We start from the raw sequence: 7,729 nt of genomic DNA, 5'->3' as shown, positions 1-7,729 counted from the left end.
TCTCATACATGTACCACCTTCTCGATTAGTTGGTCTAACTTCACCATGGCCATTCTCAGTTTGGGGAATCGACATTATTGGTAAAATATCGCCTAAAGCATCAAATGGACATGAATATATTTGGTTGCTATCGATTATTTTACTAAGTGGGTCGAAGCTACCTCTTATGCTGTTCTCACTGCGTCTCGAGTTGCAAAATTTATCCAAACGAACATCATCAGCCGATACAGGGTACCTTCAGAACTGATTTCTGATAACGGGTCACATTTCAAGCTGAGGTTATTACTTTGTGTTCAATTCAAAATCTCACACCACAAATCATCTCCTTACCGCCCTCAGACTAATGGAGCAGTCGAAGCAGCTAATAAGAATCTTAAGACAATCATTAGAAAAATGTGTCAATCACATCGAGATTGGTCTGAAAAACTGCCATTTGAACTATGGGCATATCGAACGTCAATTCGATCCTCTACTGGAGCTACTCCCTACTCCTTAGTGTATGGCATGGAAGCAGTCTTGCCAGTTGAAATGGAAATTCCATCTCTGAGGGTCTTGTTGGAAAGTCAGTTGTCAGAAACAGATTGGGTTCGCCAGCGGTATGAAGAATTGAATTTGATTAAAGAAAAACGACTGAGAGCTTTGTATCACGTGCAAGCTTATCAAAGAAGAGTTGCCCGTGCATTTGATAAAAAGATCAAGGTTCGTCACTTACAGGTCGGGGATTTAGTACTCAAAGAGAATCGGACACCTATCTTTGACCCTAGAGGGAAGTTCAAACCAAATTGGGGAGGTCCGTACATCATCAAGGAGATACTACCAGGAAAAGCTGTCAGGCTTCAAGATCATGATGGAATTGAGTTACTAGAACCAACCAACCTTGACCAAATCAAACGGTACTACATTTAAGGAGGCCATTTTTGGTCGAATCAATTTTCCTATTACCTAATTCTTTATCTCCTTTCTCAACCCCTTTGTAGCCTGAGAAAAATTGTGCCTTTTATTTCTTAGCCTGATCACCAAACCTAGGGGAGGGAAAAATCCGAACTACGTTTTGGTCTGATCCCAAAAATTTGGGGTACGTAGGCAACCTGAGAAGTTACTTCAGGCCCGACCACACCAAAATAAAAAATAGATTCCCCGATGAAAAAAAAATCTAAAAAGAAAAATTCAAAAGAAATGGGGAAGAAAATTCAAGAAAAGTTTAAATGAAATGCCACACAAGGGGCATTTGGGTTTTTGAGCCTCAAAATCCCTTTCATTTTATGCCTAGTCCCAAGTCTACCTATAAAAGTCCTCCTACGTACCGTGTGAAAAGTCAAGGAAGGTAGTAGAACATGATCAGACAGTAATTCTAGAAGGTCAGAGGAAAAGAGAAAAAAAAATAAAAATAAAAATAAAAATGATGAAGCCTGCTAAGTTGAAAACCCGAAAAGGGCGACTTAGGCAAAATTAAGGCAAGCTCGCAAAGTTGAAAATCTGAAAACAACTTTGGCAACAATTAGAGCCAAGAAAAAAGAAAAAGCTCGCTAGATTGAAAACCTGAAAAGGCGATCTAGGCAAAAGTTAGAGCAAGCTCGATAGATTGAAAACCTGGAAAGGCGATCTGGGCAAAAGTTAGAGCAAATAAAAACAAAAAACAAAAAAAACAGAAGAAAATCCCAAGCTGAAAGCAGTTCGAGCTAAAACATCAGAAATCCGAATAATCAAGTTCAATACTCAGCTTAAACCAGGCATAGATTCAGAAGCCACAAGTATCTTGTCTACGATCGATCTGAAAATTCTTACTTCCCCAAGTGAACCAATGGAGAGAATGATGAATTTTATGATGAGTCTCAAAAGGAAATATTTTGTTCTTTTGAGCCTGACTCAAAGTCTTTAATAAAATTAAAATTAAAAGTTGGATCTTTATTGCGCTTGTGGTAATCAAATGTTTCAAACCTTCATACATGGGGCATTTTTCTTTTTCTCTAAATTATGTAATTTCCCTCCTTATACCAGGAGCATTTTTTAATGATGTGTTTAATTATTTTCAATGCCATGTTTATTGTCAAACTAGGGACATTTTGTTCTTGGAGCAATGTTAATCCTAAAAACCTCAAACTTAAGGTTACCCTCTGATAACAGTTCTTCAAAAACTCTTGAGGTTCAAAAGAAATAAAAATTCAGGTTTTAAAAATTCATAAAACTTTTGGATAAATCCTTGAGGTTCAAACAAAAGCACTTCGGATCTCACATTTGACTGTGTCCAGAGATCAACTAATATGGTATTCCCAGATCCAATCATTCCTGGATTCAATCATTTCTCTTCCAGATTTATTCAATTCACTCTGATCAGTCTTTTCCAAATTCATTCTTTCTTTCCCAAAAATCCTTCATTCCTTTGTCAACTTTACTCAGATACCGCCAAGGGTTTTCTTGGAATTATGCTTAGATGCCGCCGAGGGTTTTCTCGGAACTATGCTCAGATGCCGCCGAGGGTTTTCTTGGAACTATGCTCAGACGCCGCCGAGGGTTTTCTCGGAACTATGCTCAGATGCCGCCAAGGGTTTTCTTGGAATTATGTTCAGATACCACCAAGGATTTTCTTGGAATTATGCTCAGATGCCGCCGAGGGTTTTCTCGGAACTATGCTCAGATCCACCAAGGGTTTTCTTGGAATTATGCTCAGATGCCACCGAGGGTTTTCTCGGAACTATGCTCAGATGCCGCCAAGGGTTTTCTTGGAATTATGCTCAGATGCCGCCGAGGGTTTTCTCGGAACTATGCTCAGTTACCGTCGAGGGTTTTCTCGGAATTATGCTCAGATGCCGCCAAGGGTTTTCTTGGAATTATGTTCAGATGCCGCCAAGGGTTTTCTTGAAATTATGCTCAGATGCCGCCAAGGGTTTTCTTGGAATTATGCTCAGATGCCGCCGAGGGTTTTCTCGGAACTATGCTCAGTTACCGCCGAGGGTTTTCTTGGAATTATGCTCAGATGCCGCCAAGGGTTTTCTTGGAATTATGCTCAGTTTATATTTACTTCATGCTCATATTTGACTCATTTCCAACTCAAACTCTTTGAAATCTATCTCAGATTTTGAGCCCACACACTTGCACAGTTGTTATATCAGTCAAGGAGAATTTTTTTTTTTAATTCAAGGATCTAACACTGCCAGTGAGAGCTCGCGCTCAAGGACTTGACATTTTTCTAGTTCGAGGAGAGTTTTATGCTTAATGATCCGAATACCCCGACGAATTGTTAAATCAGGCTGCAAAATGAACTGTCACTAGCTTTGGCATTCGGATATCGCACTAATCTACCAAGATAGATTTGCTATCTAGTTTGCTTCAACCCTCTGCCAAAGAGGGGCATCTGTAGACACCCCATTTTTGCATCCGCCTGATTAATCAAGTCGTCAACCCGATCGCAAAGGTTCCCAATGATGGATGTCTATTCCAATGCTTTATTTTGTTACCAGATATGTTTCAGAAATCTGGATGAGGTATCTCGAACTGACAAAACTTAGAAACCACTACGCTAGGAAAATACGACCCCAGAAACATAGAAATCATCATCTTGCAAACCAAAAGAAGCTTCACGATAAAAATCACTAAAAATGATTAAATTTCCAAAATACCCCTAACCTCAAAACAACCCTAGAGCCTACATTACGCTTAGGAAAACTCTCTCGAACACATAAAATAACAAATCGGAACGGAACCAAATCATTTCACCAATTTTAATAGAATTTGACAAAATTACGAAAATGCCCCTCATAAAGTTCACAATAATTTCACATAAATTTTTTTCATAAATGACACAAACCAACATTCTCATTGAATTCCTTACGAAAAAATGATTCTAAAACATCCTAGAACATTAAAAACCAATTTGAAACGTGAAAAGTCCTCTCCGGGGGCAAAACGGTAATTTCACAATTTTCATAATTAAAAATTCGAAATTAATAAATAAAACATTAAATAATTAAAGTGAAACATTAATGAAATTAATTTAAAAAGTTGAACCTAAAAAATCGATTAATTGGACTCTCAGGCAAAATTGTTGAGGGTTCGTGGGATATTTCTTTAAGGACCCCTCCATTTGGGGGTCCAAAGAATTAAAGATATTTTAGAGGGGGGTTCTCCAAAAATTAAAAGTAAATCAAGCAAGACTGAAGTCAAGTATTAAAGTCAATCAAGTGAGACTGAAGTCAAAATTAAAGTCAATCAAGCAAGACTGAAGTCAAGGTACTAATCGAGTCAATCTCATAAGACTAAGGTCAAAACCCTAAATCAAAACCCTAATCTAAAACTAATCAATTCAATCTCATAAGACTAAGGTCAAAACCCTAAATCCAAACCCTAATCTAAAACTAATCAAGTCAATCTCATAAGACTAAAGTAAAAATCCTAAAACCCTAAAGACTAAGTCAAAACCCTAATTGAAACCCTAAAAGAAACCCTAATCAAACCCTAATGCTTCTAAAAACTTTATAAATAAGAGCCTCCACACCCTATTTTCGTATCAAAGAAGAAACCCTAGAAAAAGTAGGTGAAGAAGCCTCCACAACCTCCCCAAAACTCTAATTTTGGAGCCCCAACTCCTCCCTAACACCCTTACTCCGATTTTAGCCTAAAAAACACCTAGAAACCTTTCAAAAATACCCCAAAAATCCACCACAAATTCAAAGCATCCAGATCCAAGAAGGAGACACCTTGCCTCGGAGATCAGAAATCAGATCCAGAGACAAAACAAAGCAAGAAGTACGGTACAAGGAACTGTTTTTCAGATCTGAGGGAATAGTACTTTTGCAGATCGAAGGTAAGGTTTTTTATTATTTTTTAATCTAGGTTTTATTATTAGCGATGTAGTTATATTTGGAATAAGTAGAGATCGGCATTGGCCGGGCGGGGTTGGTGCCTAACACCTTCCAACCCCGTAACATGATCTCCGGATTCAGATTTCTATAGTAGGTTAGTTCCTTTTTATCCATTTTAGAGTCAGTTTGGTTCCTAGACCACAATAACTAGGTGGCGACTCCCAAACCTCAAAGGTCAAAAACGGATCCGCGCACCCCGCGGATCGAGGGCGCTTTCAACCACCCAACAGCATGTTGTCACTGTCGACAGAACCTAAAAAATGCCAAAAAAAATTTTGTTTTTTTTTTTTTCTCTTTTTTGTACTTTCTATATGCTGTCAATGGGCAGCATACCTAAAAAATGAATACCTAAACGAGAACAAAAACAAAAAAAAATCTTTTTCTTTTTTTTTTTTAAAAAACCCCTATCAAACGACATATCAACCATTTTTTTTAAAAAAATCTCTTGTTGTCAAAAATAGATCGGCATACCTTAAATAAAAAAAAATCATTTTCGCTTCATTATTCCATCCTCAATGATCATTATTCCACCCTCAAGAACATTGTCCTTTGGGATTTGGTATTATTTAGAGTCACCTCAAGTGACTCTCGATTGAATTATATAAGAGTAACAATATGCCCAAAATTAATGATTGGACTCACAAATATATCAAAACGAACAATAATAAAAAAAACTAGCTAAAAATTAAATAGAATCAAATAAAGTAAAAACTAGGTTATTGGCAATGTTCCCATACTTGGGGTTTTTCAAGTTTGATCCTCAATGTCCCCAGTGGAGTCGCCACTGAAAGCGCCATCAATCCGCGGGGTGCACGGATCCGCTTTTGACCCTTGAGGTTTGGGAGTCGCCACCTAGTTGTTAAGGTCTAGGAACCAAACTGACTCTAAAAAAGGCAAACTAATCTACGAAAGAGAAAAAAAAAAGTCCGGGGATCACATTACTAGGTTGAAAGGTGTTAGGCACCAACCCCGCCCGGCCAAAGCCTCTCTACTAACTTCCCAAATAAATCACATTGCTAAAAACCTAGATAAAAATAAAAATAAAAAATTTTATACCTTCCGATAGCAAGGATTTTGTTCCCCAGATCTGACAAAAATAGCTCATTGTACCGTACTCCCTTGCTTCGTTCTGTCTCCGGATTTGATTTCGGATCTCCGAGGCAAGGTATCTCCTTATTTTTGGATCTGAACTCCTCAAGTTCGTTGCGGATTTGGGAATGTTTTTGGAGGACTTTTAGGTGTTTTCTAGGCTAAAATTAAAGGAGGGATGTTAGGTAAGGAGTTGGGACTCCAAAACTAAGGTTTATGGGAGGCTATGGGGACTTCTAGACCTACTTCTCTTAGGGTTTATGATTTGATACGAAAATAGGGTGTGGGGACCTCTATTTATAGATTTTTAGGGGTTGATTTGGATAGAGTTAATATTTAATTAGAGTTCTTTTAATTAGAGTTGTGTTTTAGTTAGACTTGTTTTAGGTAGAATTGTGTTTTAATTAGAATTGTTTTAGGTAGAATTGTTTTTAGTTAGAACTCTATTAGATTGAGTTATTATTTAATTGGAACTCTATTATGACTTTTGGTCTTATTTGATTGACTTTTAATGTTTTGACTTTAGTCTTAATTGATTGACTTTTAATATCTTGACTTCAGTCTTGCTTAATTGACTTTAATTTTGACTTCAGTTTCACTTGATTGACTTTAATACCTTGACTTCAGTCTTGCTTGATTTATTTTTAATTTTTGAAGAACCCCCCTCTAAAATATCTTTAATTCTTTGGACCCCCAAATGGAGGGGTCTTAAAGAAATATCCCACGAACCCTCAACAATTTTACTTGAAAGTCCCATTGATTGATTTTTTAATTCTAATTTTTAAATTAATTTCATTAATGTTTCACTTTAATTATTTAATATTTTATTTATTAATTTCGAAATTTTTAATTGTGAAAATTGTGAAATTACCGTTTTACCCCCGGAGAGGACTTTTCACGTTTTAAGTCGGTTTTTAATGTTCTAGGATGTTTTAGAATCGATTTTTCGTAAGGAATTCAATGGAAATATTAGTTGTGTCATTTATGAAATTTTTTGTGTGAAATGGTCATGAACTTTATGAGGGGCATTTTCGTAATTTTGTTAATTTTTGTGAAAATTGGCGAAATGATTTATTGGTTGTTCGATTTGTTGTTTTATGTGTTTGAGAGAGTTTTCCTAAGCGTAACGTAGGCTCTAGGGTTGCTTTGATGTCAGGGGTATTTTGGTAATTTGGTATTTTTTTAGTGATTTTTATCGTGAAGCTTCTTTTTGTCTGAAAAATGATGATTTCTATGTTTCTGGAGTCGTATTTTCCTAGCGTAGCGTGATTTTTAAGGTTTTGTCAATTCGAGATACCTCATCCGGATTTCTGAAACATATCTAGTAACAAAATAAAGCAATGGAATACACATCCATCATTGGGAATCATTGCGATCGGGTTGACGAGTTGATTAATCAGGCGAGTGCAAAAATGGGGTGTCTACAGTTATTCATTAAAATCTGATTTTGTTTTACCACTATTTGGTAATTAAGTATTTTGATAGATGGAAGTAAGTTGTTATTATTTATTTTCATCATCTTTTATTCTTGGAATTGTTTTAATCGTTTCACAAATGAACCACGTTAAAAAATCAATTTTATCTATGTAATTTCATCGATTTTTTGGTCTTCAAAATTTCTAGTACGTTTGATAAGTCAAAATCAAACTCATTAGCACTATTTTGGTAGGTACATACTGAATGCATTTATTCACATGGGATCCCCATATAAAGACCTATTCAGTATGTACCTACCATATGATAGCTTATTTTTTCAATATGTTTCTACCAAATTTATTTTT

The sequence above is a fragment of the Akebia trifoliata genome, unplaced genomic scaffold (genome assembly GCF_017979445.1).
Source record: "Akebia trifoliata isolate Shusen 1 unplaced genomic scaffold, ASM1797944v1 Contig01156, whole genome shotgun sequence".
Lineage (NCBI taxonomy): Eukaryota > Viridiplantae > Streptophyta > Magnoliopsida > Ranunculales > Lardizabalaceae > Akebia > Akebia trifoliata.
The sequence above is the reverse complement of the archived record's forward strand: the minus strand, read 5'-3'. Positions refer to the sequence as shown.